Source organism: Phoxinus phoxinus (genome assembly GCF_949152265.1).
Source record: "Phoxinus phoxinus genome assembly, chromosome: 3".
NCBI lineage: Eukaryota > Metazoa > Chordata > Actinopteri > Cypriniformes > Leuciscidae > Phoxinus > Phoxinus phoxinus.
Window position 1 is genome coordinate 30,236,704 of NC_136878.1, and position 27,740 is coordinate 30,264,443.

Below are 27,740 nucleotides of genomic sequence, written 5' to 3' on the forward strand. Positions count from 1 at the left end.
ATGACATTTTACATTCAGTCTTTAATTAAGAGTTAGTGTCTCTGGAGATGCGCTCTGGGGTCCCTGAGGTTACAGGAAAACCATACAGAAAGTAATATTAATGGCAGGTGAGTGCATGGTTTTGAACTTTTGTAATGCATTGCATTGATCAGGCCCTTTCATTCCTCTTAGGATAAGTTGAGTTAGTTTTTAAGGTAGTTCACTTCATGCCGCCCGCTGGCTTGCGATATGCTAATGTTGATCATTTCAATATTTTAACTAGCAGATTGGAGCAGTGTTGATTCATTTCAGATGGCTGTGACAACAAACACTTTCACATGTACATTTTCTGACAACAAATAGATATCATTGTGGTTATTTCAAGGCAATAATCACAGCCTTATTGTACCTGCAGCTCCATTTTCTGAGCTGTGATCAGTTGTTCCTCTTATTGTGTCTGTCTGTCATTTTGCATTGTCTCACTTGGTCCGAAGTTTCCTGATTGATCCAGAGAGAGACGCAGCGCGGCAGATGCCGCTCTAATTATACAGTTGTTTTAAGGTTGTCAGGTTGCAACAAGGAGGAAATCATCAAGGGAGGGGTTTTGATGGACGGAGGGTGTATTTCAAGCATCTGGCAACCGTGGCAGCTGCTGTACCATATCCCCGCTGCCAGCTTTCTGGCTAAATAAATATCGCCTCAATCCATCTTGTAATGGCAAGTGTAAATTACTGCAGCACGTCAATAACTGGTTTACTATGATGTTTATTTCCCGCCATTTCTAGCTGTATATTGATTTCACATAGCTGTTAAATGGCACCGGTACTATTTCTCTAGAGTGGGACTTGTTTTTCTGTGACTCTTAAGTGTCTCGTGTTGGATTGTGGACAAGAGGGAAATATAATCTCTTTATTGACAGCCATTATCTCTATTTGTTTATAGTGGGATAGGAAATTATATACATGCATAAAATGGATAGCATTACATAGTTTTTGCAATAGAATTAGTAGACTTCCCTATTGGACTACATGTTTATATTTAAAGGGAGTTTTTTTATAAGAATATATATATATATTATATTATAGAATAATGGGAACCCCCCCCCCCCCCATTCCTCAATGCGAAATTATCAGACAATAGTCTACTTGACCTGTATTCACCATATATATGAAAGGTTCCCACGTACAGTCTCTTGAGTATGTCTTCAAAACAGGCAGTTAGTGACCAGACCAGCACTACTAATACATACAACTGAATTACAGTGTTGTTTGCATAGACAAATGCAGTATGTCAGTCATGTTTTATACATGATCCCTCCCCCCTCCCCCTATCTAGCTGGTGATGTGCTGGAAGAGCTGACCCTCACTACGGCTTCTTACTCTTGACAGCCAGGGGCCGTTAAGGGCCACGGGGGCCCGGCTGCAGCTGCTCCAGTCTCCTTGCCCACTCAGCAGGCACACTGTGCCCTTTGAGCCTACCTGCCATTCAATCCAGCACAGGTTAACACAATCACACACACATGGTCTCAAACACACGAACACTCAGGTTTATTGACTCGCGTGGCTCACTGCATTTAGTTATGCTTCGGTAAGTATGCTGAAGCAGAAATGTGTACTTTTGATATGTGTCATCGACGTTTTATATTCGTCTGTTTAACAAGATTGGAGCAGGTCCGTTGATGTGTGCGATAATGCGGATCGACGTGCTCGCGCATGTAGCGTGTATGCGTTCCTTCCACACAGACGTTTTGCTTGCCATCTCCGTTTTCCTGTTTCTCTTTGTAGGTGAACAGATGTAGGGCCAGCAGTGGAAATCAGCAAGGAAACCCCACACTAGTCTATGTGATTTTAATCAGCGACTCTCCTCCTGACCCATTTATTTCGGCACTGAGCTGATTGCGTTGGCTGCCGACGAGCCCGACCCGCGACACGCCATAATTACCCATCACATCATATATGTCCTACAACCATCATAGACCAACTCATAATCTCAAAATTACTGTACTCTGGGTAAAGTGGATCACTTTCAGTCAAATCAAACTTTCAGGGTTGTTATTGTCAGATTTCCCATCCCTGGCGTATCATCAGCCCGGACTCGTTTTATTCAACCCTGGCAGCCCAGCCGTCGTATTCTTTTAGTCTGTGGTGTCTGTAGTGGGAATCAATATGCAGATATGCGTGGAAAATTGTACCGGTCTGGCTGATAATGAGATTTTACTGTGAAGACAAAGCCCCTGGGTGCAGTGATTGGTATCTAGGAGAGTCCACACTGTCCTCACCGCTCGCTCCCTTGAGACCGTCACAGTGCTAACATGTCTTCTGTTTTAGCTGCGTGAAGCTAAAAGTGCAGCTTAATGGAATGAGAACCGAACACCTTTTTGTAGGTCTGTATGGTGATTGAGTCAAATCAGAGAAAATAGCATTCATTAAAACCATTAACAAACATAAGCTTATATAAAGCTTTACAGGTCATTGATTACACCAATTTTATTTATACATTATTATTACGTATAATGAGGGGACATACAGGAATTAATTATATGAAATCTGAATATATATATTTATAAACCCTGAATATGAAATCATTTTGAATACATACATAATTAAACCTAGAGTATAGATATCTATGTATTTGACTATTTAAGTGCAATAGGCAGTGGAAACGAATTCAATTGACCGTTCGCAAAGACCCGCCCCCCTTAGTTACTGTCGCTATGTCCGACAAGCTATGCCGCTCTCACGCCACACCATGTTCTCACGTAGTGAAAAATACATCGCGGAGCAGAGAGGACACTGACAATGCGGTGACAGACAGGACAGACCAGGTTACTTTTGACATTAAACATATTAAACAAAGTCTCACCTTTCAAAAATGTAAACAATACATACCGTTTTGTGGCTCTTTAATGTGTCGTGACAGATCGCAGTAGAGCGTCAGTTAAAGCTGCTCGTGAACCGATCATCTCTTCCTTCTAGTTAATTTATAGCATCAAATAAGCATGTATGAACATAAGAAGGAATGTTAGAACTTAGGAACTCTTAGGAACATAAGAAGGAATGTTGTTTTAACCGCAGAAAGGTGTCTGTACACTCAAAATGGCGGATGGCGAAGTATGATTGGTCAGATCACCTGTCAATCAAGCTCCATGCGAAGGGTCAATTTAGTACTGTGAGGTGTCTTTATGTGAGTGCACTTTGGGTGTGAGCACAAAATCTGCGTGAATGAGTAAAATTATGCGCAATGTGTGCAGTCCCACACCAAAATGCAACCCCTGTAACACCGACAATATTAATCCTGAGCAAAAAATAAGGGGAGGCGGGTTTGTAAGTCAACTCGATGAGAGACCGAGAAAGCACAGCTTATCGTGTACTGTATCTATTCTGCGGAAAATTAGAATTGGAAGTGTTTCAGATATTTCAGTATCAATATGTATACATTTTTGACAACACTACATTGCACTTAGTTTATTATTTCAGATGTATTTTTAAAAGACTATAATTGAAAAATGTATATAATATATCAAATTCAACCCGCCAAAGTGGCCAGTAGGAGTGACTGTTACATGCCATTGCTGAAATCCACCTGCATTTGGCGTGTTGGCGGGTGTTAAAGTCAAGCCCTGTATGTACAGTGTATTATGATTTTATATTCAGCATTTTTTAAGTAGACATTCAGATTTCATATGATTATTTCATGGTTGGCCCTTCATAATTTATTGTTAATAAGAATGAGAATTGGTACCAAAAATGTATGCTACTAAGGGGGAAGTAAATGACAGTTGCTGCAATTTCATTTAAAGTAAATAAGCGATATGCTGTGTTTTGAGTTTCTTTGAAGGAAGACGTTCTTCATCGTGCATGCCGCATGTAACAGTTGGTGGGGCACCTCAATATAACTGTACATATTGATATGAATAATCATTTAATATTTTAATGCAGAGGTCCAAAACCCTGTTCCTGGGGACCCACTGCCCTGTGGAGTTTAGCTCCAACCCTGATCAAACACACCTGAACCATGGCAGCTAATCAAGCTCTTCAGGATTACTTGAAAATCACATTGCTGTGAAATTCAGTTGTGCTGAAGCAGCTTTGGAGGACAGGTTTGAGGACCTCTGGTTTAAAGAATGATTCTAAGGGAGCGCACAATTTTGATTTGCAGCCTTTAATTAGTCTGCAGTAGAGCTCAGCAGTATTCTGGTCTGTCCATACTTGCCCCAGGACAGGGGGTAGGAAGGGTCTGTCTTTTCCTGAGTGATCCAGATTTGACATGCCCAGACTAGAACTGGTTCCCAGCTCCTGATGGCTGTACCACTTCTGTGCCCCAGTTAGAGCTAACAAAAAAAAAATTCAAACTCCCTTCACCTTCTTTTTAATCAATCCATTTTTATTTTATTTCTCTCAATGCCATCAGCAAATCACAGCAGTTAGTCAGCTATTACCATGAAAGGGTTCACCCAAAAGGTTTAGAAGGTAGTTATGTGTAAATACATCCCTGGTAAAAAGGACACAATGTACAAATGCCAATTTAAAACTACCGGTACCTGGTTTCATGAAAAAAAAAAAAAAAAAAACAGGTCACGCTTTTTCATTATTCTCACATTTTGTTTAACCCAGATTAACTGTTTGAGCAGATATGCAGTACTGGACTGTACTGAGGTTTTTTTTATTTTTTTATTGTCGCCATCTTCATTGCTTTGTTGTCAGAGTAAAATCTACCAAGTTCAATGAAATTCTTTCTTGGATGCTATTTCGCAGTTCTAAGATGTCCTACATTTGGTAATAGCAACAGATAGAAAGACATTAACCAACTGAATACAATATAAAAGAGAATCTAATAAACTATTTAAACATTTTAAATGTATAATATATATGAAATAAATAATTTTTTAGATGTGTAAATAAGAAGTAAAGAGGACAAATAGCACAGTGGCTGTGGAAAATGCTTATCAATAGCAGTAAAGCAACTGACCGTAATGAAGTCCTACTGCTGTGTGAGCAGGTTCCATATGACCTGTATTACCAATGTAACAGTGCAATCTTTTTTAAATGTAAGTGTACAAGTAATTTACTTATTTTTTGTGATTATTCAAAATTAAAGCATGTCATGTGCTGTTTTGACACCATTGTACAATTAAACACTTTTATAGTATTTGCAGATACTGGTTTAAAGGTTCCAGTCAGAGTGTGGTTTTCTGTTCTTCTCTCACTAGATGTGCCCTCAGCTGTTCTTGGTGCCATTACTGCTCCCTGCACTTTTTATCCGGCACCTCCGAGACCCCAAACTGCCAAACGAGGTGAATTATGGCCAGTTACATGGAGTGGACTTTGAGCCACGGGGGACAGGACATAGTCAGAAGAACTAACCACTGTTCTGACCATTAAAAGCCAGCCTGACACTGGCCCTTCATCTTACCTTCTCCACGAGACGAGTGCTCCCAACCTTTGCTTCCCCTGAGAAGAGACAGAGCCGAGAGAAGAGAGCCCCCTCAGCCCAGGCACGCTTCCCCCTATCATTATGAGTTAAGCTTCTCACCTCTACCTTTCTTTCTGGGAGTCTCCCTTTTTTTCCTCTTTCCCTCTCTCTTTATCATACTGTGGCTTTTCCACTTTCCGCTCTCTGTTGTATTTTTGTTGCTCTTTTTTTCTGTGTCTCTTCCTGTCCTTTCTTATTGCTCTCTGCAAGGTTAATTGCCTTAGCTAAAAGAAGCCTGGCGTGTTGGTTGCTTATGGAGGTCGCAGTTAGGCATATGACCCTCACAAATCTGCTCCGGCCACCCACCACCGCTGCTGAGTTGATAGGGCTGCTGATGAGGCTTCAATTGGTGTCCTGGTCTGCTGGGTATCCCAAAATAACAGTGAAGCAGTGATTTAGAGGTTTCATGTTATTCTTGTTTTGCCTGTTTGCAAGCAGGACTGCCGTGATCTTTACTGCACAAGGATAAATGAACATCCCCAGTGGCTTGGGGAAGAAAATCAAGCGGTATCAAATTTTTTGTTGATTGTTATCAATATTTTTTTGAAAAATGTCAACCACAAAGCATGTATTTAGCCTCTGAAAAAAAACAATAGCCTATAACTAACTTTCTTTCTTTCTCTTTCTTTCTTTCTTTCTTTCTTTCTTTCTTTCTTTCTTTCTTTCTTTCTTTCTTTCTTTCTTTCTTTCTTTCTTTCTTTCTTTCTTTCTTTCTTTCTTTATTTGACAGTATTTAATTGCAGTGGTATTGTTGTGCAAATGCATCATCACAACTCTTTCTGCAGGTTACTTAATTATGTTGTCCAAACGTCTTTCAAACTTATTCATTCAGGTTTGACCTTCTTTATGAGTGAGTCATTGAATCTTTATGAGTGAGTCATTGAATTATTCACTCACATGGTTTGTTTTAACACAGATTCATCCGGGAAACAAACACCATTGCTGTGTGTTGTTTAGAACTATTTTTGTTGGTGCAGCTAAACTACCAAAAATATTGTATACAACATGTAAGTTAGTCTATATTAACTCCTTGTTATGTAAAACATGTGGCTCTGCGCCTTTGGTTGTTGCTCGTGTGATATTGCGCAATTTATATTTTCAGCATGACATCACTCTCCTTTGATATTTAAAATTGGCATGAAATGGAAGTTGTATTTTCTTCCCTATTGTGACGTAAGTGAAATGGCTTCCTGAACAAGAACAAAAGAAAAGAAAGAAAAGCTAAAATGTTGGTTTAACTTGAAGCAAGTTACCTTGTTGCCTTACATTTTTGAGTTCGTTGTGATTAAACATTTGAGTTAATACAATGAAGAAGAAAAAAATAGTTTAATAAACAGAAACTCAAAATAGTATGTTATCTTCACACATTAGTTATCGAAGTTGATTTGACAAAAGATAAAAAGTTTTGTTAACAATTCATGAAAATATTTTTTTACAGTGTAGGACTTGATTTTGATGTTGGAGTTAATTGGATTGTAAGATCGTTGAGGTTTTCTATTGCTGTGATCTCATGTGAGTGACAGGTTGTCCCGCCCTCGCACCAGTTATTAGATTTACATTCTTCTAGTAACTCTGGAATTCTTATAATGGGTCTTTAATAATGCCATCCATGTAATACATCACTTGCTAGTTTGTATCCTGTGCATACAACGGCGCAGTTAGTTTTGGTCTTTAGTCTGCTCTAATTGAGGTCATTGAGGGAGTGTATGGGCTCTGGCCCTGACACGTGCAATAGATGCTTACTCCTCCTTGCCCCGGCCTCTCAGCGCTTCTCTGCTTCTTATGGGAATTAAAAAGTGCTGGCCTGAGGAAGAGACAGAGCCAGTCAGGTCAGGGTGGAGAGCACAGTAAGACTACCTTCAGCTGCTGCACTCCACCAGGGCCACAGCTGGGCAACCTGGGCCATTGTGTCGAGGTCAGAGCAAGCAGGGAGCAGATTGTTATAGCACCCGATAGTCATTTATTATGTTAGGTTGAGGAGTCAGCCGTTGTCTTTAGAGTGTTTTCAGTTTCCATGTGGCCTAGCAAGGAGTTCTTAATTTATAAGACCTAGATTCTATTTTTCCAATTGTGCCACAGATATATCAATAAGAAGAAATAGGGCAACGGTTTTCAAAGGGCCTTCAGTTTATTTTCAGACAACGGGCAGCATAGTGGCATCGAATTAATCAAGTCTGCGGAGCCCTTTTATAAATCATATCTCTGTCCTGTAGGAAACACTTGAACTTAGTTGCTTCAGCCCAAACTGTGCTCAATACTCAACTGTCAGCGTAGCCCCTTTAAATGTAGGTACATTACAAAAGTCCACACAGTTTAATTGTGCTTATGTGAATGGAAAAGATCCATCATGCCAGTGACTATTATGAAAAGAACAAATAGGAGTGGCTATTTTTCTCTCAGATGCAAAACATCTGGCAGGATTCTCTGCTTGGAAAATTAATGGGCATTTAATTGGCAATAATCATTTTTTACCTCGATGATATGAGGTAAATAGTTTTGCTAGAAGAACCAGATGTTTCAAATAAGCTGCTGTGAGGTTCGCTCTTTGCCGTTTCCCTTTAAGAAGATGCCATAGTACATGTAACATATGTTCTTATAGTGTTTACATGGATACCTAAACGTCTCTGTACTGCCTTCCTGACAAGGCCGTAGCCATGGCTGCATCTGAATATGGACACCTCTCTACTGTATAGGCAAAAAAGAGCATGTGAAAGGGGTGTTTTAAAAAATAGAATGTACTAAATAAAGCATTTGAAATATTTGCAAATAATCTTCATAAACATTATTTTCCTGAAAGGCTACCAGGGAAAACATTTATATCATAAACAATTGGCAAATATGAAATATTTAGCTACTTACATCTTACCTTCCACGTTTAAAACCGAAGCAACGTGCTGGAATTCACGCTTGGCTTCTGTGAACAGAAAAAAGCTGGACTTCATTGATTTGATTGGGGGAGACTTGTCCTCCTCAATAGCTACGTTTACATGCAACCAAATAATCCATTAGTAGACTCAGATTGATGTCTCAATTGAACTGAAACACCTTAATGTAAACATCACAATCTATCCGACTGAGCTCGATTTGAATGGAATTTCAATCGGGTTGGATGGTGTAGATCTGCAATAATCTGATCAATAGAGGAAAAAAATAATCATGTACAGTAAATGCTTAATTCTGATGCTTTAAAATACCCTGTGCATGTGCTGTGCCGTGATTATGTTTACATACAAATGTGCATATATATACCGTAATTGCGTCTTACGTCTTATGAACTTGTCAATGGAGAATTAATATCTACTAAACATTTGCTACAAAATAACTTCTGACATGTATGTCAGCTTTCTTAGATGTTATCAAGGCAAAAAGGACTGATGGTAGCTCTGGTGACATTGCAGTGGTAACTTGGCACTACGAATGCACTGAAGTTGGGTTCAGAATACATAACATCGCTGTCGGGCAGAAACTTCATATTTTTGGAACATCTCTGCTCGTTTGCTATGGAAGGGTAAATGAAAAACTGCTTGTTTGCAATGGAAGGGTAAATGAAGAACTGGTTGTTTGAATATGTACAGTATTTTCTTTACTCAAGAATATTATACATAAAGGCTAATATTTTATGTATTTGAGGAGCGGAGAAGAGCGTCTTAGCCTAGAATTTGCAGTCGAGTCATAGCCAATACTGCCTCAAATAGCATGTGCGCAGCACTTCATCTTTTATAACATGAGATTTTTGCCAAATGACAGAGTGCCCACTTGACTACAATAAACTTTAAAACCTGTAAGTTGCTGAAAACTTAATGCAATGCACTTACTGCCCGGCCTTTCTAATGATGGACAAAACGTATGTCCAACATTCGCTGGTCCCAAAAAAAAAAAAACTCCAGTTGAGCCTGATTTTGGTAAAATGTTAATAATATATTGACCATAAATAAAGGCACAATATCAGCTTTGACAGCGCAGTGTTTAATTATTTAAAAAAATACAGTGCTTTTTTCACATTTCTGGAAATTTGTGGTTTTGGACACTCAAGGTTTCTGCCTGACAGCAACGGAAAATGCACATGTAAACGAATATTTGAATCAGATTGCAAAGATAATGGTTTATATAAACATAAATTCTTAGATTTTTTTAGATTTGATTTATTCTGTGAAGAATTAGTGCAAATAAACGTACCTAATGTGTAGGGTGGTTATGGCCCTGCTCAATGATGTAGCCTGGCATTTCCAATGGCCCCAGTCTATATTTCAGCCTTCGGGCCTGAGGTGTCTTGTCCTTAACTGGCTGTTCTGATCTTCTGCTAATAGTTTATAATGTCAACGCTTTGCCCAAAGACAGTAGCGTACGACTAAAAGTGGATGCCCCCCAGTGCGAGCATTTTTTCCTCCTCTAACTGAATGCGTTTTGTGCCAAACAGAAGAAAGAGGCAAGAGAGAGAACAAAATCAAATCCCTTGTTTGATAAAGGTTCACCCAAAGCCAGCCTGACACAAACTCCATACTGGAGTGATCATTTGCATGAGTTTGTTTGAATGGCAAAAATCTTCTCTTCCCTCTGATCCATCCTCTTTTGCCTGAGCTCTTGATTAAACTGACTTTGAAATGTGAAAATTGTGTGGGCAGCACTAGAACAATGTCAAATAGGCCTTGTGGAGGGGTGGAATGGATTTAAAGCCATTGTTCAATCTGACTCTTTTCTCCTGCATTAAAGACAGGGTTGCGGAGGTTTGTGACAGTCAGGCGCCTGCGTGCTTATCTTCCCGGCAATAGTGTTTTAATCTGTTGGGTTAACGCATGCCTGTAAACAAATTTGTCAGTCACACAATGGCACTGCCACCTTTAGTTCGCAGCGGATTACAGCGTTTTTAAACAGTCTCAGAAATGAACACCTCCTGCTGCGCACATCTCCACAAAAGATTCTATTAAATATCCACGGATAAATAATTTGTGGATATATAGCATCTTTTTCCCTATGTGATATTAGCATGCAAAAGGCATGTTTGCACACCTTTGGAGGGAAGTCTTTTATGGGTTATTGTAAAGGGTTGTAATTCTTTTGATATGGAATTTAAACAGTATTTTACCCTAATCCCGAGTTTGGGCTTGAGAAAGCCTTTTGCGTAGGTGGTTTTCAATTAGTTTCACTTAACCTTGTAAATATTTTCACAATATTAAAAGACTCAGACAAGCCTTTTGGGGCGGGGGATGTGGTCTCAGGCCCATTTTAACTCGGTATTTACAGAAATAGCGGAAAGGAAATTTAGGGGGATGTACAATTTATCAAGGGTTGTTATTTCTCATTACACAGATGCTTAGTGGATTTAATCAGTGTTTATGTAGTGTAACTCTTGTGTTTACTACTAAATTACACACTGTAAAAAAAAAGCAACTACATATTTTCCAGTTTACGGGACTTTTTAAATCACAAATAAATGCTGAAATGTGCAGAACCCTGTTTAGTCTAACAGCATTCCCCCAAATGTTGTCCCAACTAACTGTAGTCAAACACAGTTTCTGGACAAATAATCACAAATTCATCAACATTACTGAAATTTGAAGGGTTTGTGAGTTCCCATCATAAAACAGCTGTCATGTCATTTTAAGTGGCCTGGATAGAACCATTGAGTTACTTACTGAACATTTCTTGAACAAGTAATCTGTTTGGCAAAATTATTGGTTGCATGAAGCATTTTGGATTTAGTGAACAAACAAATTGGCAAAAGCTGTGCTACTGTTTTTAAAACAATAGTTTTAGTCCATCAGATTGTTTCAAAGTTTTCTTAGTAATTCCTTTTTGTACAGTGCACGTTTAAGGGAAATTAAACGTTCAACTGTTGGAACTTTGAAGTTCATAAGATTAAGTCTCCTCCTCATGAAACTCCCCTGACCTTCAAGTGTTGGTTCGCACTCCTTTACTTCAAGCGATTCTCTGTTGTTGTCAAACTGTCAAGTCTTCTCGATCTTTGATGGACACTACAAACAGAACATATTAGGCTCTTTGCTTTCGATTGTGTAACCCTCAACAACACAAACAGAGCAAAGTTGTCATTAACTCCAGCTGTTTCTTTTTCAAGATAAGAAGGGCTTTCATAGCTAATCAGCGGCTGCATGCTAGCTCTATTTACACGTGAAGAAAAACGGCTGGACTGCATGGCGAGGCGGTTAATTCAGTCATGCCGATGAAGGAAAGGACGTTATTGACCTACGGCAGCAGCCATGTGTTTCAGTTATTAACTGGCCTCCATTTGTCAGGAAAGCCGAGTGATATGGAGGTGACGTGAGGTTCAGGCCCGGGTTAGGGTCGTCCTCCATCCGTTATCATGTGTCTACGCAGGGCACTTTAATTGAATTACCCAATTTATACTTCAAGCAACAATGCCCCAGCCTACATCCATGACGTGATACAATTAAACATGAGTTTGAAAGCTTGTGTTTTGCATATTTTATCCCACGGTGAGAAGAAAAAAAGGCATCTGTCATGTTGTGGTGCTATTTTTGGGAGAATATTTGTTTGGACACAGAGGCTTATATCGCAAACTGTGTCCAGGGCTCCATTTCCCTCTGTTTAATCTGGGAATAGTTTAAATGGTTTTAAATAGGTATGTGAGCCTAATTGAATGTATCTTTAATTTAATAGATTGATGTGTTTTGTCTATAACAACCATGTCTGAATTGTAAATGGAAATTGTTACAGAATAGGATTTTTAAAACTGGGGCCCGTGACCTCCAGGGGGGCCACGGTAGGTTTATAGGGGGTCTGTAGAAAATATGAGAGACAAAAACATATTTTAATGATATGTATTTAGGACTGCTTTGGAACTACACTACCATTCAAACGTTTGGGGTTGGTAAGATTTTTTTTATGACTTTGAAAGAAGTATGTTATGCTCAACAAGGCTGCATTTACTTGAAAAAAATACAGAAAAAAGTTATTATTGTCATACATTATTACAATTTAAAAATAACTGTTTCTATTTTAATATATTTAAATAAAATATAATTTTTTGCTGTGATGTCAAAGCTGAATTTTCAGCATCATTACGTGTCACATGATCCTTCAGAAATCATTATAATATCCTAATTTATAACCCAATACACATTTATTATTATGACATTGAAAACAATTGCGCTGCTTAATGTTTTGTGAAAACCATGATTATTCTTTCTTTGTTTCTTTGATGAATGGAACGTTAAACAGAACAGCAAATAATACAATACAAATTGTTTAACTTTATAAAAGTTTTACTGTCACTTTTGACCAATTTAATGCATCCTTGCAAAATAAAAGTAGTCTTTTCTTTAAAAAAATAACATTAAATAAAAAAGAAATTATATATATATATACATTTTATTTTTTACAAGTAAATTAGAGTTGCTGATACTGATTTGAAAGTATTTCTCTAGACAATTAGTAGGACTAGGTATACACTTCTAAAGGAGATACAAAGTCTGTATTTTTTCAGATAATACTCCAGTATAATGTTCTGTGACAGTCATTTTGAAAAGAACATGTGGTCTTTATCATATCTTTATGTATGTACAGTATTTTAGAACAGGGACCATTGCATGGGGTCCATCATATTTGGGGGTCCTTAGCATCAAAAAGTTTTGAAATCACTTCTTACAGCAAATGCCGTAGACACAGCTCAAAGTTGTTTAGGCATTGTTAGAAACAGTTTAGAAATGTCTTCTCCCAGATACCTTATGACAGATGTCTTCTTGCCTTTATATGTAAATTAATATCCAGTAAAGGCTGTTAATTCTAATGGAGTCCAATTTATGCTGGATTTGAGCAGCTGGAAGAGACTGCAGTGTCATGCCCATTCACTCATGCGTTTAAACTCTTGCCTTTCGTCCAGGTGTTACCAAAGTATTTGTCAGATAAAAGCAAGGCCACTTGACCTTTGACTCTTTCGCACCTGGACTCAGTGCAGCAAGCTTATATGCTCTTTTAACATTCCCAGAGACTCCCGATGTTTTCTCTCCCAAACTCAATCGCAATTAGATGTACCGAGAGTAGAATGGCAGTAAAAAATGTGCTTTACATTAAGCGTGTAACGTACACCAATTATGCTAATTGCACATTCGCAGATGGCTGAGTGCTGATTACCGCATAAACACTGGGTAAGCGGGGGGAAATCAGAAGACTGCTATCATGTGTTGACTTCCATTGACAGTCATTTGATTATTTGTCATTAAAATGCTAGAAATATTGCAGCGAAGCCAGCAGACGATTTTTAAATAACTTTTAAAAGGCAGCTCATTTTGGAAGAACAACAAAGGGCGAATCCCTTTACTTGATTCAATTTATTTGATTTGTGTTTTAAACTCGTACCACCCAAACACTTCTTAGTATCTTTAATCAGTAAACAAGTTACAAAAAAAAAATCGAACTTTTAATTGGCAGCTGAGTCTATGCAAAAGAGAGGGTGTGTCTGCTTGTGAATTAGCATAACAATTCACCCATAGCCGACACCATTTTACAAATGGGGGAGTAAACATCTGTTCCAGATGTCCTATTATCCTGTCAGGCTGCTTAGCTCAGAGACTTCTAGCTTCAATCAAGGCCTTTGTCAGCCTCAGAATCAGACACTGAAAGGCCTGGGAGCACTGCGCTTTACTTTGAATCCCCCACTGGCATGGACATACTTAACAGACCCTGAAACAAGCTGTCCTCGCTGCTTTTGAGTGATGTGGGTCTGTGGCATTCGTTCTCTGGTGTTATCATCTAATGCTCCTCTCAGACAGATTCGCCTCTTTCATGCTCGTTGGATACGTAGCGGCTGTTCTGCCTTCAGCGATCTGGCCGGAGGGTCTACAAAACCCACTTCAAATGCCAGTCCTCTCTGGGAAGGGTGACATTTTGTGCAAGCCAAAACATTTAGCGCATTAGGAGGAAGCAGCCTGGTGGAGACGGCAACTATGTTCACGTTCTCACTTGGCAAGTGAAACCGCACAATGTTTACTGTATTTTCAGTGAATCATGCTAATTTAGATCTGCCTGTGCTGGTTTTGCAGGATGGACATAATAAAAAAAAAAGTCATTTGGCAGAGATAACACTCTCACAGCTATTGTAATGTATGACGGACTAACACGATCGGCTGCTTCTGTGGCTCTCTATAAAGTTTGAAAGGCTTGTTGTGTGCTTTGGGAAGTTCTGAGTCTAGGTTTGCTACTTATGTATAGATTATTTTACCCTTGTCCAATATGAAAATGCATCAAGCAAATATGATTTTTTTTTTTTTTTTTTAACTGTGGAAGTATGAACAAAGATTGGAATTATAATAAATAATTTAAATATTTATTGTATGAAAAACAATATGTGAATAATGTCTTTTGATCAGAATTGTACCTGAAGTTAGTGTAGTGGTTGTTTATGGGCTTACTTGTCTGTAAAGATCTTTACATTTTAGTGTGCCATATCAATCTGTAATTTTTGTACAAAAGCTGTAAAATTGTACAAAAAAATCTGAAAGGATTTAGGATACATAAAGTGCCTTGAATCATTTTCCACCACAAAATGATATGAAATACATTGGCATAAAATGACTGTAATGCATGTACATTACCATCGGTGTTGGAAACTACGGTGACCGGGAGGGGACATGTTCAGTTCACTTAGTTTTGTCATGGCCACGACATACTAACTCATAAAAATGTGGTAATATTTTGTGGCTACGAGATATTCATTTGTGGGAATGTGATATGTTGTGGCCACAATATACTTTTTTTGTGGGAATGACATCCGTATGGCGTGGCCACACGATGTGAAGTCGTGGCCTTGAGTTGCTGAGGGAACCGTTTATTGTGGCCACGAGTTTAATATGTAAACAAACCTACGCAACCATTGCAACCTTGGATTATGAGAAATGGATATTATTAGTAAATCAAAATATTATTTTGAATTAAGAATGACAAAAAAAGTGTGGCATTAAGAAATTATTATATTAACCTATTATGGGCCTGTACTATTATATTGCTCACAATGTTGTCTATACAGCATTCGAATTAAGTTTGTTATTATCAATGAATGTTAACATAGAATATAGAATAATATAGGCCTGTAAGACAATTTTTTTTTTGTATCTATCCCATCACATAATCTTTTAAATCCATTCACTGGTCGTTTCTTTTTTAATTTAATATTTGTGGGCCATTAGAACAATAACAATAATAATTATTATTATTGGTTATATTTTTAATTATTGTTATATGTTTGCTTTATTTTCCTTCTCTTTACCTAATTAATGTTATGTATAGGCATTATACAGAATGCCTATGCCTATACTCATTTCTTAATTCTGCACTTTTTTTTGTCATCCTTTAATTGAAAATAAAATGTTAATTTATTAATAATATTAATTTCTGATAATCCCAGGTTGCTATGATCATGCAGGTTTGTTTACGCATTACGAGTACACGACTTCACATTGCGTGGCCACAACACAAGGATGTCGTTACATCGACTAAATGATCTCGTGGCCACGACATTTTATCATGTTTCCACAAGTTAACATGTCATGGCCATGAGAAAACTAAGTGAACTGAACATGTCCCCTCTGATGTCACTGTAGAACAGTTTTTACTTATTTTTTTTTCCAGGACTCTTTGATGAATAGATAGTTCAAAGAACATAAAACAATATATATTTTATAACATTATAAATAGCTCTACTTTCACTTTTGATCAATTTGATGCGTCTTTGCTGAATAAAAGCACTAATTTCCTTGAAAAAAAATATATATATTTTGAGTGTTAGTGCATGCTCACTGTTGGAAAAATGAAGTAAACTATTGAGTGTGTGAAAAGTGTGTTTAAAGACAGTATTTCTATGGGCTAAAAGCATCTGTAGTTGACGAAACACCCAATTATAAAAAGCAAGACATTTTAATTACTTGAGCCTTGACTTGAAACTATAATAAAAAATACAAAAAAACAACATGCTGGTTTTATGTATGCCAACCCATCTCACTAAAGGAAAACCAATGCTTTTTCAGATTTAACTTACACGTAGATATTTTACAAGCACACTTTTAGTGCTTCAGCAAGTCATTTTCTTCTCAATATCAGCTTGTCTGAAAACATGTGCAGTTTAGCCTTACATCCATTAATCTATAGTAAATAACAAAAAACATTTAGAGCACAGTGTGTATATAATTACTCTCCAATTGCCCACAACATAACAGAGCTGCTCTTGGCACTACAAGTCATGTCCTACATTTACCTTGGGCGCCAGATACATTAACTTCATCCCCAATCATCCGGCTCAGGAATAACAATAATTTCAAGTGCTGCTAATTGACTTTAGCCTTTCCAATATGAGAGAGCAAGCGCCTGCTCATTTTATCTGTCCTTTTAATAATTACATTATCATTTTATGCCTTCCATTCCTTTAGAGTAGCTGACCATTTGTGTGGTACTGAAGGCTCATTATTAGCCTTGAATTATGTGCAGTTTATTGATCCCTGTGGTGGATTATGGAGCTCTAAGTTGGTCTAGACAGAGCGGTTAGTAAGATGACAGAGCAGGGGAAACATATCGGGCCCGGGGGAGAGATCAGCTCAACTCGCTGAGCAATAATGCCTGCTAGGTAATGGAATTTAAGTTTACACTAAATCTACAAATGCGCTGACATTTCAAGTGCCTAGTAAAATAGCATTAGGCTAATTAGTTGGGTTGAAGAGGTGACCGCGCAATTGTTTGTAGCTACATCTCTATTTACCAGTGGAGAGCTGGATGAAAGGGCTTCAGAATTCAAATGTTATGTGTTTTCAACTTTTTTGAAAACTTAAAAGGGATAGTCCGTAAAAAAAATGTGAATTCTGTCTTCATTTTATGGCCCTCATGTCATTGCAAACCTGTATTTCTCCTGTGGGACACAAGACAAATTTTTAGAAGAGTGTTCTGGCTACTCTTTTCAGTGTTATCAGAGTACTTCCAAATGACAGAAAGCTCCATAAAAGTATTGTGCAATTCGTCCATATGATCTGTGTCATATTCAAAGTATTTTAAAGCCATATGTAGCCATACCTTTACAGCTTCCTATTCCCTGAGCAGAGGATGTCAGTTGAAGTTTATAATAAATTTCAGTTTATACAATCTATCATATTTTAAAGCCTAAACTTGAATAATAAACATGTTTTATGGTGCACATTATGAAAATAAGCATAATTTTGTTATATTAGATGTTGTTTTATACAATCCCAAATCCAGAAAAGTTGGGACATTTTGTTACCTGCAGGATAGCTTCCTGGAAGTGCCGATAACCGAATCCCTTTGGGAGAGAGAGAGAACGGCGGCCAGGACCCGAGCCGAGCGCTGCAAGAGAGCACAAGACGAGCATACAGATTGATCCATGTGTGAGTACCCTGAGAAATCTATGCAGTAACAAATTCATCGAAAGTGTATCATCTGTGAGCTATGTGTAGTTGGATCTGGGAACACGAGTGGCCCCACTGTGGAAAGTGAGCGTGGGAGAGCCAGAGGTGGTGGACAGGAAGGACGCCGGGGTGGTGTGGCAGCGACGTCTCTCTTGCTGGTCCTTCGCTAGAACACCGCTTCAGCGATCCCCCCGAGATAAACGACGTAGGGAAAAGTGGTCTCTGGACCTTAAGTGCACTTGGATTACGTGTGAAGTTTCTGTGGGTGAGTCAGTGTCTTGACTTTGAAAGTGTACACTTGAAGTTTGCTGTGTTGTGTGCGTGTTGTCACAAAGACCACTTTCCAGACCGGCTCCCTCTCTGGGGAGGATAGGATCCTGAAGTTGGCGGAGCAGCTGGCCCATATATTTATGCCGTGAACATCACACCACTCTCTGTCTCTATAAACTCCTATGATCAGAGCCAAGTAAGAACCCCTTGAGCAACTGTATTAATACGTTAGCTGTGTTGTAGGAACGTGTGTGTGTGTGTGCAGTGCCGGAGTGGAGAAGAGGGGAACGCTCCCGCATGCTCCGAGCAGACGCGTCCCGGGCGGATACACTTACCTGTGTGGAGTCGCCTGGAGAAGCGCTCGATCCAGCACCGCCGCCGTGTTCAAGCCCCCGAGTCATCGCTATCACCGAGCCTGAGACTAAGAGAGAAACGGACGCATCGCGCCTACGAAGTTTGTGAGTGAGACCCATTGAGCGAAGTTATACTTACCTGTGTACCAACCGAAAGACCCAGAGTTGACCCAGATCCAGCGGATGTCCTGGAGGTGCTTGCCTTTATACCGCCGGACCACCGACCCACCCCTCAAGGAAGCCGCCGAACCCCGCCCGAGACTAGAGGTAACCCTGTCACCCCTGACCCCAGTTCTTCCCTGCTGTGTCTTTGTGCCCAGGAGAAAAGAGGGCGCCGTGGCGTGAATGTTCGTGAGGTGCTTACCTTTATACCGCCGGACCACCGACCCATCCCTCAAGGAAACCGCTGAACCACGCCCGAGACCAGAGGTGCGACCTGGGAAAGAGAAGGAGAGACGAGTAAGCAAACAGAAGGACAATAGGGCCAAACATTGAGACAAAGGACGAGACGACTCATCTGAGGTTCCCTCGTGCCTGGGAGAAGGAGCGAGCCGTGGCGTGGACGCCCTGAAGGTTCGACCTAGGAAAGAGAAGGAGAGGCGAGTAAGCAAACCGAAGGACATCAGAGCCAGACATTGAGTCGAAGAACGAGGCGACTTATCTGAGGTTCCCCTGTGACGGAGACAGCGGGCTCCGAGGCGGCGTCCTCACCCTCCAGTCCCCCCCTGGATTTTAGCCCCCTTCACTCCCCCCTCCCCGATTTTTAAGTAGATGAATAAAGAGTTGTCTTTTAAAATTTCATTCCCGTGTCCTCGTTGTGTCTGGTCGTTTGGGGTATCCCTGGGAACCTCCCCGAGGTGGAAACTAAGGGAGGAGCGGTACTCACGCGGTCCGCTCCGACCTGTGACATTCACTTACCAATTTAAGTGTATTTTGTAAATGTAAACACATTTTGATTTTGATGGCTGCAACTAACTCCAAAAAGTGTGACAAATGCATGCTTACCTTTCCTTTTAATTACGGTACACATTTTAAATGTTTTAGATTCGAGGATACTAATTGTTGAAGTTTTGCTAGTGGAATGTTTTGCCCAATCCCGCCGGATACAAGATCTGTTGTCTGATTCTACTTTTCATGATGGGCCATACATTTTCAATAAGAGACAGATTTGGACTGCATGTATTAAAGCACATCCCTTCTACGGTGTAGAGTGTCTAGAAAACACTGTTTTACCATGTGCTGAATGAAGCCTGGCATTGTCTTGCTTCCCAGGAAAGATGTCATCTTGATGCCATTAAATGCATGTCCCTGTACGATCCCGATATACGCCTCCATATCAATGGTACCTTTACACATATTCAAGTCACCCATACCGTTTGCACTGATGCTCAAAGATCACGCACATTCAGCAAAGGTTTCCTGCCTTGCCTTACACGCATTGAGATTTCTCTGGATTCCCTGAATCTTTTCATAATATTATGTATAGTAGTTGGTGAAATATTCTGCAATCTTGCATTGAGAAATGTGATTTTTGAATTGTTTGACAATTCTCTCATGATATTTGTAGATGATAGTGGTTAGCCATGAGTCTTTGGTTGGTGCTCCTTTTATACCCAAACATGATACCCTCACCTATTACCAGTTCACCTGCTAATTGTGGACTGTTTAAAAACAGTTTAACTTGGATAGTCTATGTTCTTTTCACTTTTATTTAACCTATGCCCCAACTTTTTTTGGAGTGCGTTGCTCTCAAAATCAAAATATGCTTTTATTTACAATGAATTTGACCAGTGAAAACATTGAAATGTTGTCTTCGTACTTTTATAAGTAAAATGAAGGTTAATGAGAATGAACAAATCACAGATTCTTGATTTGTATTACATTTTACAAAATTTGGGGTTGTATTATATAACTCATAATCATGAAAGTTACATTGTAACTGTTGCATCTTGTGCATTTTTAATCTGTAAACAGCCACGTAGAAATCACATCTGGGGCCTCATATTTTAAAACCTTTTTTATTTTAGTCAAACCTCTTCCAAATGACTGTTTCACAATGACTGGGGAGTATTTTTCCCTCTCCACTTTTAGTGAAGTGTTGTATCGATGTTCCCTTATTCCCAATGCTGTTTGCAGTGCCCTTCAAACTGAACATTTATGCTCATTTTGTATTGTCATGTAACAGAGGGACAGATAACAGGAATGCAGGTAAGGGGGGCTTATTGAACGGAGTAAGAAGGTGGGTAATATATCAGACTTAACTGAATATAGTTCTTGGCATTGCAGGCGCTCGATGACTGGAAGAGAGGATAGCGTGAGGAAGACAGGTAGGCATAGATGAAGAGGAGAGTCAGATAAGTCCATGCGCACATGGTGAACAAGGAGACCAGACAAACTGAGGATGGTATGGGGGAGTGTATAGAAGTCCTTGAGTGGTGACAGGTTAGTATTCTGGTGAGAGTGAATGAGTGGGTAGAGTTGTAGGGTCTGGTGCTGATGGCATGGTTGAATCTGACATCTTCCTTGGCATACCTTGTGAAGTCCACTTTGCAGGACACTTACAGTTGAATGGAACACTTTTGGTCTGAATCATTTGTTCTTGAATCAAACTGATCCAGTTCTCGAGTTCTAATAGGCCCTTCACACCAAGAATGCTAACAATATTAGCTAGCATCTACAATATTTTTTATTATAGTGCTTATTATAAGTGCATTTTAAAGTCGGATGAGTTCTGACTGGCGTTCAATGTTTTTTCTTTCTTTTTTTGCTCTCCAGCTGGAAAAAATAATAATTTCGAATGCAATTCCAATTATATCGTTCATCTGTGCGGTTAGCATAATAGTTGTGCTGTGGAATATGCAATTCTTTTAAATTTAGAATGATTTTTAAAACTATATCTATAGTGACTCAGTGATATGGTCACAGCGGTTATCCATTTAATGGAGTTTATGGCTTGAATTTTGGTCTGTTTGTCACGCAAAAACTATTGAGTTTGACGTATGTCACGTGGATCACTTTCATGATACTTTCGGATAAAAGAATTGTATGACTAAATTCATTGTTTAATTAGGTTGATATGTTTTTGGTTCAAGTGTTGAATGCTGGAATGCAGACTCTGTGTCTGTTTGTCTCTGTAGAGTGGTGGTGGGCATGTTTACTGGCTATCCATCATTATTTTGATGAGCAGGCTAATTGCACAGCCTGCTTGTTAGCGGGGGCCGGGAAACGTCCTTGAGTGGATGCATGAAGGGTTGTTGGCGGGATTACGCACAACATGAAGTGGGTTTATTGTGTGTGTGTGTGTGTGTTTGTGTGTTTGCATTGTTTCTCTCTATCCAAGGACTTCTCAATTGGCATTTTGCCAGCTGTGGGACCTCTTTTAAAGGCTGGATTTAATCATCACACTGCATGATTCACACACGGTTGCACCTGGTTATACAGGTCTGCTTTTTAACCAGCTAGTCAGGAGCTAGAGTTTTCGCCCATCATACTCCCTAAAATTACCTCCTGTGCTAATTTCTTTATCTAGAAGGCATATTGGTAAAAAAATTTGCATTAAATGTAATCCACTGTGAACTAACATGAACATTTTTAGTTGATGTTAGTTGATGCATTAACTAATATGAACATAATGAGAGCTGCTTATAAAGTGTTGCCATCATATTTGATATGACTAATGTAACAATATTTAATAAAAAGAGCTGAGGTTAGTGTGTGAAGCGATCCTGCCGACAAGAGAGAAAAAAATGTTCATGACCTTGCAATGCAGTGTTCCTTAATGTCCAGTGATCTCTCTGAGTAGTAATGATACAATGCTTCCTCATATTCTTTCCTTTTCCCTGCTCCCTCATTCTCTCCATTCTGCTCCCTCTCTCTCTCTCTCTCTCTCTCTTTCTCTCTCCCTCTCTCTCTCCCTAAAAGACTCAGTCAGCAGTTCGGTTCACAGTCTGGCAAATGAGCTGTCCTATTGAAATAGAAGGGAGAGTGCTCCGTGTTGCAGAAAATGCTGCCACGGCAAGCCACACCGGAGAAAGAGAGAGGGAAAATTACTTGCTTGGACAAAGAAACATGAGAATGTCCTTTCACTAAAAATGTACCAATTTAGACTCATGTTGGATAGATTACAACCTTTTTATTTTCCCTCTCCATCTCCATCTGCACTCATTATCATCTATAGATTACCTCACTCTCCTCACCTGTGCTAAAAAAAGTCTAGAAAAGTACATTTGTTCAATTGATTTTTTTCCTCCCCATGCTCGTACAATCCTCACAGTGTCTGTAGTTGGATGGCTACTTGGCTGAGCTAACAGTGCTTAGGTTTGTATAGACTTTTCATGGTGTTGTATGGTTTAAATGCCATCTTTCGGTCTATTTTATATAAACAACAGAGTCCCATCTTTCATCTTAGTCCTCATAGCCCTCCTAAAAGTTTGTGATCTTTCTTGTTCGTTTAATACAGCAGCTACAGTAAGATATCTGAATTCTGCTTGTATCATTGTTAAACCTTGAAGTTTGTTGTTTTACAGTGTCTCTTTGTCACGGATGAAAGATTTTTATTTTGAGTCGAAAATTTTATAATTTCTTAGTGTTTTACAAATATTTGTTTGTTTAATGAATTTTGAATGTTGAATAAATCAGAATTTTCAGAAGCCATTACTTCAGTCTTCAGTGTCACATGATCCTTCAGAAATCTTTTATTTTAATAAACAGTTCTTTTCTTATCACCATCATTGTTGTGATGTCATAATGTCCTCACAAGGATGGTAATACTAGAAATTTTGCTTCTGGGAACAAGGCTTTGCTTATGGTTAGGTATTGGGTTATGGTATATATATATATATATACCATAACCCAATACCTAACCATAAGCAAAGCCTTGTTCCCAGAAGCAAAATTTCTAGTATTACCATCCTTATATATATATATATATATATATATATATATATATATATATATATATATATATATATATATATATATGGGGTGGGGGTGAGGGGTATCAACCCTCAGTTGATACTGTAATAATATATTGGCGAAACAGATTTAGCAAACGCTCCAGTGCACATTTGTGTTTGCGCTCTGAAGAACATCACATTTATCTATTTACAACGTGTTTTTGCAGCAGTGAACAGTGTAGCCAATCACAGTCATAGTTGATATAGTGACATAGTGATCTTTTGAATGCAATGGGCAAACAGAGGTGTTTAAGTATACAGAATTACGAGGACCGACGGCCAATTGCATGCTGCAAAGTTTTCGGAAGTGGCATTGCATATAAATGCTGCATTCACTCTGCACAGGACAGCAGTATGACATGTTAAAAGAGTAATATATATTTAAACAATGTTGAGGCAGACTAAAGCCCCTTTCACACAGAGATTCCGGAAAATACACGGATAAAGTGACCCGGGATTTGACCCGGGTTCGTTTGAAAATGGTTCATTCACACTGCCAGTGATTTGCCGGAATCAGAGAGCGCGTTCACACACAACCCGGGTATGTCCCGGATAGACGCGTGACGTTATGATGTGACGTATAAGGTGGCGAACGAACGATCTCAGCTTCGGCGCGGATTGCAAGGAGCTCTCGGGTCTCTGCTTCAGTCCAGTTTGCAGACATCTTTTCGTTCTTTCTTGTATCGATGACGAACACAAACTTTCTTCTAACAGATTAACAGAGTGGCACGATAACTACCACATTGCGAAGGCTCGTGCATCATCACTACGACACACCCCTTACGGCATTTGTCCTGGCTTTTGTTCACACAGCGCGCGTTCCGGGTCTGAACACGGCAATGTTACTAGGTCCCCAACCCGGCATCGATCCCGGCATTAAACCCGGGTCGTGTTTGCGTTCACACAGAAGGCGTTCCGGCAATTTGCCGGCAATTTGCCGGGTTCAAAGTGCTGTGTGAATGGGGCTTAATAGATTCATATAAAAATGTTTGTAGCAAAATATTTTAGATATGATATTCCAATTATTTGTAAAAGTGATGATTTAAATAATCGTAAATGTCTCACTCTGCTAAGGAGTAGTCGTTGCTCAGCCTACATCTGCACTTTACTAGAGCACCCTCAGTAATTTCAGAAGCACCCTCAGTGATTTGATCCTGGAACCGGGCCTGTGCGGCAGTCGTGAGTGTTTAGTTCATTTTCAATGGGAGACATGCGGAAAACAACGAAACCTGTGTTGATTCGCTGGCGGCGCGCAAGCAGAGCTTGTGCTCCCAAAATTCTGTCGCTTCCACAAACACAGCATTTTGCGGCAGCCACCGCTGAAGATAAAAAAATATTTTATTCTTTTTTTGAGCGGGACTGGCAGCCATATCAGCTTTAACTAACCAACCAATCATAGAACATTTCACTGAGCTTGTGTCAGAGTGTTAAAAAACTTGTAGGTCTAATGGAATTTGGAGTCGTATGACCCATCAAAAAATCTCATACAGAGATATAAATACAAATAAAACAATCCAGAGCGTGAGTGCCCGAATACAAATACATGCAACATGTCAGTTAACTGTGTCTTACATGAAAACTATGTCATATCCCATTCTGCTCTTAGCCAGGGTAATTAAAATGTTTATTTTTTCAAACTTCCTTTGGTAATATATTAATAGATATCTTTGGGCATTGCAGTTGAAGAATGTAACACCTAAATTGACCCCAGTGGTGGTGAATGGGGCCAAGGCCGTTCAGCCGTTGCTCTTGTTGTGTGGTCCTGCTTAAAGTCCTCATTACTGAGGCTTGTCATGGGAGAGGCGTTGTGCTGCATGAGAGAGTCTGAATCAGCCTTATTTGAATTCATAATTGTGCCTAGCTGAAGGGGAGATTTGTGAAGCAAGTCAGGGTTCATTGTTCGAGCTGTGTGAGTCCAGTGGAGGGTGCGAGGGAGCTCAAAGCTAATGTAATCTAAGCTGTTTGAGAGGGTTAATTGGGAAGGAGGAGAAAAGAGAGTGTGTGAGAGTGTGACTGACCTTTTGGAATAAGTTGCAACACTGCAATCGCAGTGTCTCTGTCGACTAAATTTAAAAAGAAGACATGGCGGATAAATCACGAATATTTTCTGCGCTTTTGTCCTCATGATGATACTCGCAGTGTTGAAAATCACGAATATTTTCTGCACTTTTGTCCTCATGATGATACTCGAAGTGTTGAAAACACTGTATTCCTAGCATTCCAATGTATTCCTAGCCTTTATAGAATGCCGTTGCAGCTCTCAAATTGAACATATTAAAAGAATAGTTCATCTAAAAATGTAAATTCTCATTTTGTTCCAAGTCTGGAAAAACTTGGAAAACAATTTAATTACAGTTTATAATATGTGACCCTGGACCACTAAACCAGTCACCTCCCATTGTTGTATGGTTTGTTAGGACAGGACAATATTTGGCCGAGATACAACTATTTGACAATCTGGAACCTGAGGGTGCAACAAAAATCTAAACATTGAGAAAATCGCCTTTAAAGTTGTCCATTTATGATGTGATTGTGCTGCATTCACTCACAATAATAAATGTTTTATATATTTACGGTAGGACATTTACAAAATATCTTCATGGAACATGATCTTTACTTGATATCCTAATGATTTTTGGCATAAAAGAAAAATCGATAATTTTGACCCATACAATGTATTGTTGGCTAATGCCACAAATAAACCCGTGCGACTTGTGACTGGTTTTGTGATCCAATTCACATACAGTACGTCATGATCAGGACCTAAAATGAACACTCGGCAAACGCCAAATGTGAGTAAAAATTGGAATTGGTTTGCGAGTATATATGAAACGTGTCAATTGCCAGTTGTCCGGTAACATTTTTATGAATTCTAACATGGCATGTTGTGAGAAGATGTAACAAACATGAATTACACTGCTGACAGTTAACAGGCCAGTGTTGCATCGTCACAAAAGTTTAAGCCTTTCAAATTAAAATATTCAAGCACGTTACTCGCACGCTGTGTTGGACGTTTCAAAAGCGCGTGCCCAGAAAAGCTCAGACAGCGTGTGAATATTGAATTGAACTCCATTTAACGTCTTCTTGTGCTTGAATGGACAAACTCATACAAAATGATGTAAAAAAAAAATGCCCATCTCTGATAAACATAGTTGGTTATGTCTTAAAGGGGATCTATTATGACCCTTTTTACAAGATGTCTCTGTGTGTCCCCAGTATGTGTCCCCCGTTGTGTGTGAAGTTTCACCTCAAAATACCCTACAGAAAATGTATTATAGCATGTTCAATTTGCCCCTATTTGGATGTAACAACATAGCGTTTTTTTATGTGTGTACCTTAAAAATGTATTTATTTTAAATTCAAATTTGTAGAAGCTTATACCTTATACGTTCGATTCGGAGTCAGACACAGATGGAGAGACTCAGGACGTATACTGTAGTCACAGGACATAATGCAACAGGACATTTTTTAATGGTTAGTTTATGTAATTATGTAATTTATGTAGTTGTTGTGGTGTTAACTTTATTCAACTTATTAATTAGCAATGTTCTGTCATGATCATCTATACATTGTTGTACAGGTGCTCATGTGAGTCTGAGAATATATGCTGCATGGAGATAGAACATGTTTCATTTCATTTTGTTTTATTACAGTTATAATTTATAAATCATCTTTCTTTTATGACATGCTATGACATTTGCCTTATGCAATTGGTATGGTATCTGTGAATACAGTCAGAGACAATGGTGCCATTAGCCATACACATTAGCCTCGTTTGTTCACTGGTACATACAAAAACAGAATATTTGTAATGTTTATATTGCGCTTGCCCCTACAGTGACGTCACAGACAGTAGGAGGAAATTTTGAACAGCACAATTATGGGGATTATAAAAATGAGTGGATGGATTTTTTTTTAACCAATGTAAGCTGGTTTACACACTGTGGACACAGTGTTGAAACGCCATGTAAAAGTGATTTTTGCATAATAGGTCCCCTTTAAGGGAACATAAACAGTTAGTATAATGATGCATGTTTAGCATTATATTGGATCCATGCATTTGTTCTTAAAGTGACAGCATTATAATAATCCTGATGCTGTCTGCTTTTTTAATGTTAATCAAAGAACAAAGGCGAAATCACTCTCTGCCCTTTACTGAATAACTTTTGCAATTTTAAAATGATTAATATCTGTTTAATTTATACAGTGAAGATATAGTGTCATTTTACATTTAATTACTTTTATCAAATTTCTGTTTCAGTTTTGATTGGTTTTAATAACTTTTGGCCCATACAATCTCTTAGATCTTTTGCTTGTGTCTTTGAGTTTAC

General features: G+C 39.0%; 1 long non-coding RNA gene across 8 annotated transcripts in view; it reads left to right on the plus strand.

Annotated features, from left to right (window-relative positions):
- The window catches only part of LOC306996075, a 90,031-nt gene extending 70,825 nt beyond the window's left edge, over positions 1-19,206 (plus strand). For 4 of the 8 annotated variants that reach the window (XR_013797006.1, XR_013797007.1, XR_013797010.1 and 1 more), the window contains 2 exons: positions 5,189-5,497; positions 17,693-19,206. This is a non-coding gene — a long non-coding RNA (uncharacterized lncRNA). The remainder of the gene's footprint in view (positions 1-5,188; positions 5,498-17,692) is intronic. The other 4 variants (XR_013797008.1, XR_013797011.1, XR_013797012.1 and 1 more) reach the window with 2 other exon arrangements.
- Positions 19,207-27,740: the final 8,534 nt, after the last annotated feature.